Source organism: Nipponia nippon, unplaced genomic scaffold (genome assembly GCF_047370975.1).
Source record: "Nipponia nippon isolate SJK-2023a ecotype South Korea unplaced genomic scaffold, ASM4737097v1 scaffold_86, whole genome shotgun sequence".
NCBI classification, from domain to species: Eukaryota; Metazoa; Chordata; class Aves; order Pelecaniformes; family Threskiornithidae; genus Nipponia; species Nipponia nippon.
In genome coordinates this window covers 191,777-196,813 of record NW_028262409.1, presented here as the reverse complement: position 1 = coordinate 196,813, position 5,037 = coordinate 191,777, and the positions used below count along the sequence as shown (strand labels likewise).

Sequence of the window (5,037 nt, the reverse complement as noted above, 5' to 3'; positions counted from 1 at the left end):
CCCTCATCCACTAAGCGGGTCACCTTGTCTCACCACCCTCATCATAAAAAGATTTCTTCCCTATGTCCAGTCTAAACCTAACCTCCTTCAGTTTAAAACCATTGCCCCTTGGCCTGTCACTACAGGCCTTCATAAAAATTCTCTCTCCGTCTTTCCTATAAGCCCTTTTTATATATTGAAAGGCCACAAGCAGGTCTCCCCAGACCCTTCTCTTCTCCAGGCTGAACAACCCCAACTCTCTCAGCCTCTCTTCATAGGAGAGGTGTTTCAGCCCTCAGATTGTTTTCGTGGCTCTCCTCTGGACCCGCTCCAACAGGTCCATGTCTTTCTTGTCCTTGGGAATACAGAGCTGGACGCAGTGCTCCAGGTGGGGTCTCACAAGACTAGAGGGGGAGAATCACCTCCCCCAACCTGCTGGCCATGCTTTTATTTAGGCTGCCCAGCATACAGCTGGGTCTCTGGGCTGCTAGAGCACATTACCGGCCCATGTCCAACTTTTCACCCACCAATATCCCAAAGTCTTTCTCTGCAGGGCTGCTCTCAATCCATTCACCTTCCAGTCTTTACTGACAGCGGGGATTGCCCCGACCCAGGTGAACGGCCTTGCACTTGGCCTTGTTGAACTTCATGAGGTTTGCACGGGCCTCCTACTCAAGCCTGTCCAGGTCCCTCTGGATGGCATCTCTCCCCTCAAGTGAATCAACTGTCCCACGCAGCTTGGTATCCTCTGCAAACTGGCTTAGGGTGCACTCAATCCCACTCTCTATGTCATTGATGAAGATATTAAATAGTACTGGTCCCAGTATGGACCCAGGAGGGACACCCCCTGTTATTGGTTTCCACTTGGGCATTGAGCCATTGACTGTAACTATTTGCATGCGGTCATCTAGCCATTTCCTTATCCGTCTAACAGTCCATCCATCAAACCCATACCTCTCCAATGTAGCAGCAAGAATGTTGTGGGGGACCATATCAAATGACTTAGGTTAGCTCTGCCAAAGAAGTGCCCATTGCCTGTCACTGCGTGCAGTCACAGGACTGCCACACAAAAGGCCTGTGACCAAGCTGCAAGAGCAATCCTTCCTTACAGCAACGCAGGGGCTCAGAGAGAGAGTGTGGAATTTAAAAGAGAACAGCTCCAGAAAGACCAAGCGCTGGTGCTCCCTGGCAGTGCTGCTGTGCCAGGACTCTTTTCCCCTCCACCTCTGCACACAGGCACTGCCACTGCAGCACCAGAAGAAGTCTCAGAAAAAGGATCTCAGATAACGAAGTCGCTGCAGGGTCCTTTATTTTTTAAATGCACAGAGAACATGGCTCTTATTTCAACAGTCTTTTCAACGCTCTCTGGGTAACACTAGAAAGGTAGATAAGGAATTAGAAATGGTATGAAGAATGACATTTCTTTCAGCACAACACTATCACATGTAAAACAGAGCAAAAAATCCTCCACCACCACCGCCAAAACCTCCAGAAGACAGGCTGAGCCTGTAATGAACTACACTATGGGCAATATGCATAAGAAAATGGAGAGTTTATTGCTTCAGAAAAAACATCCAGTCATCAGTTTCCACACTGCATCCTTGAGCTCCTTGTTCCTCACGCTGTAGATGAGGGGCTTCACTGCTGGAGGCACCAACGAGTACAGACCAGAAACCACTAGATTCAGGGATGAGGAGGAGACAGAGGGGGGCTTCAGGTAGGCAAACATGGCGGTGCTGATAAACAGGGAGACCACGGCCAGGTGAGGGAGGCACGTGGAAAAGGCCTTGTGCCGTCCCTGCTCAGAGGGGATCCTCAGCATGGCCCTCAAGATCTGCACACAGGACACCACAATGAAAACAAAACAGCCAAATGCTGAGAAGAGACTAACCACAATAAGCCCAACTTCCCTGAGGTAGGCGTCTGAGCAGGAGAGCTTGAGGATGTGGGGGATTTCACAGAAGAACTGGTCCACAGCATTGCCGTGGCAGAGGGGGAGTGAAAATGTATTGGCTGTGTGCAGGAGAGAATAGAGGAACCCACTGCCCCAGGCAGCTGCTGCCATGTGGACACAAGCTCTGCTGCCCAGGAGGGTCCCGTAGTGCAGGGGTTTGCAGATGGTAACGTAGCGGTCGTAGGACATGATGATGAGAATAGAAAACTCTGCTGACATCAAAAAGACAAACAGAATGACTTGGGCAGCACATCCCTGGTAGGAGATGTCCCTGGTGTTCCAGAGGGAATTGGCCATGGCTTTGGGGAGAATGATGGAGATGGAGCCCAGGTCGACGAGGGAGAGGTTGAGGAGAAGAAATACATCGGGGTGTGGAGGCGGTGGTCACAGACTACGGCAGTGATGATGAGGGTGTTGCCCAGGAGGGCAGCCAGGTAGATGCCCAGGAAGAGCCAGAAGTGCAAGAGCTGCAGCTCCTGCCTGTCCGTGAATGCCAGGAGGAGGAACTCGGTGAGGAAGCTGGCCTTGGACATTTGCTGCTTCTGGGCATGCGGCACTGTCAGAGAAGGAAAAGGTGGTGAGATGATAGGGGAGACTTCTGCAAGCAAAATCAAAGCCATTTCCCATAAACCCTCCCCTGCTGCACACGCCCACCCTTTTGCCTTTCTAGGAGACCTTCCTTCAGCTCTGTGGCTGGAACTCTGGTTGGTGCTGGTTCAGTGTGTGGTGAGGAGCACGGGCTGTGCCCGCTGATGGCTGAGGAGTCAGCCCTGCAGTGAGTTCATGGGAACGGTGGGGGCAGGAGCCAGTGTTCGTTTTTGACTTTATCAGATGAAACTGCTCCCAAAACAGAAGAGCTTGTCTGCATCTGCACTGCCAGGGCTAAGCAACGGGGATGGCAAAAGGCAGTTTGAGAGGTTATTTTTACATCTCCCTTCATTCTCTCCTGGGGAGTGTGTTTGGGTGTCAGAAACCCTCAGCATTTCTGCTGCACTGAGGGAGAACAGAGTGAGTCCTACAAGACAAGAGGATTGCCTATGGTTTAGTGAAGAGTGAGGGGTGCTGGTCTGTCCCTCCGTGTTGTTCCCAGCTGCGCAGTGCTTGCACCTTTCTGAGATGGAGGGTGATCACACTCCCACGTTTTCCTGAAAAGTCACCAGACAGTGCTGAGAACAAAGGCATCCACTGCAGACCACTAAATGTCTTCCCTTTTCTCAAGATCTTAGCACCCCATTTCTAGCCAAAGACACACATGGCTCATTGTGCCTCCTGGAAGGCATCTGACAGTTTGGAAGGACACCCCAAGGAGATGGCCAAGTGTGCTAATGATAGCATCTGATTAAGGGAAAATCAGCTCATTTCCTAGCCTCACAGACTGCATCGCCCAGAGCTTCACAGGTTAGAGGAAACCTGGACACCTCATTGCCTTAAACACATCTGAATGGGAGGAGCCACAAGATCCATGCCCGACTGCAGCTGAAACTATTATTCCCAGAGAGCCTGACATCAACACCAAGAGCAGCTGAGGGAGGCAATGGGAGAGGCAGAGGGACACTCAGGAAAGCCTTTCCCTTACCCAGCACTGCAGAGCCCCTCCCAGATGTTGACAACGCAGGGCAATCACCTTCAGGTCAGTGGGAAATACACTTCATTTCTCCTGCTGGCAGATGGACGAGGAGGTGACTAACACCCTAGATGCCATGGGCTGGCTGAGGGCTTTGCTAGGTGGGAGGGGAGACAAGAGGGGTGTTGCTCAGGGAAGGCATCTGTACTGCAGGGCATGGCTGGCAGGCGCCCATATCTCCTCTGCAGCAGGGTTTCCCGTAGCTTTTCCCTCCCTCCCTGCCCATGTCTCTACTGCCTGGAGCTGTCCCAGCTGGGATCGGTTTCTCTGGCCCCACATCACTTCCCTGTCAGTGCTCCCAGACCTTATCCCAGCCCCTGTGTGCCCAGCTCTGCCCTGCAGCCTCTGTGTGTGTGTGTGCAGGGGCCAACGAGCAGGTCACACAAACCCTGATGAAACTGGAAAGGTGATACCAGTTTTACCTCTAGGCTGGTGGGGGGTGAAGGTACTTGCTGAGCTTCCTAGTAAACCCCAGGATGATGGTTTAGGAGTCTCAGCCCCTTCTCTAACCTGCACAGCTGAGTTTCCAGTCCCACCAAGCCAAGCCAGAGAAAAGTGGAAGCATAGATTCAGGAAAGCACAGACTCAAGCAGGAAACCCTGACCGTACTCATGACAAGTCCCCTTGGAAATGACCTGGGCATGAGCTGGATCTGAGAGCAGTGTTGTCCCATGCAGCACCCTCTCAACAGCAGAAGAACCCTGCCTGGCCAGGGGTCACTCCTTCCATGCACAGCTTCTCCCCACAACACCGTGGGGAGCTCCCCAGGCATGCTGAGTGCTGACCCTGGCAGGCAGCAGAGTCCCTGCCCCAGATCACAGCCCCCTGGGGTGCAGGGACCCTGCTCTGATGGACAGACTTGGGCATCCCTGGCTGCACACCCAGGTTCACACCCTGTGTCTGTCCCTGGGAGAAGGCAGCGGCCATGCCCTGTCCCTCTGATGGTGCAGCAGGGAGGCCCTGCTCTGGAGCACATCGTCCTCCTCTCCACTAGAGAAACTGTGAGAGTCCTCCTGAAAGATCCCATAGGCTGTGGGATGTGCCAGCTTTTGGAGATCCCTCCAGGAACACAAGGTACATTGCCCTGCATCCAGAGACTTACCATGTAGAGGGCTTTGAAGATCTCTCCCCCAGTGAGGTCTCGGCCATCTTTCCACTCATGACTGCCTTTAACTTGTCTCTGCCTCACTCATGTCCCCTCCGTTCCTGCAGGCAGCGTCCTCAGCCCTGCTGCGCTTTGCAGAGCTGCTGCTCCCGGGCAGAGCTGTCTCTCTGCAGTGCTGCCCACTTCCCATGAGCTCCCTTTGTCCCACGAGCCCGGCCCAGCTCAGCAGCAGAGGACCAGCCCAAGGTGGCAATTTCTCTGCCCCCTCTGGGCTTCCTCCAGATGTCTCTGGGGCTCCAGGGGAACCTGCTGGGAAACAGGCTGAAGGAATCACTGATGTTCCCTCCCTCAGCTGGGGAGAGGCACTACTTTCCA

At 53.4% G+C, this 5,037-nt stretch overlaps 1 pseudogene; it reads right to left on the bottom strand.

Annotated features, from left to right (window-relative positions):
• Positions 1-1,495: 1,495 nt before the first annotated feature.
• On the bottom strand, positions 1,496-4,706 carry LOC148050397 (olfactory receptor 14C36-like; annotated as a pseudogene).
• Positions 4,707-5,037: the final 331 nt, after the last annotated feature.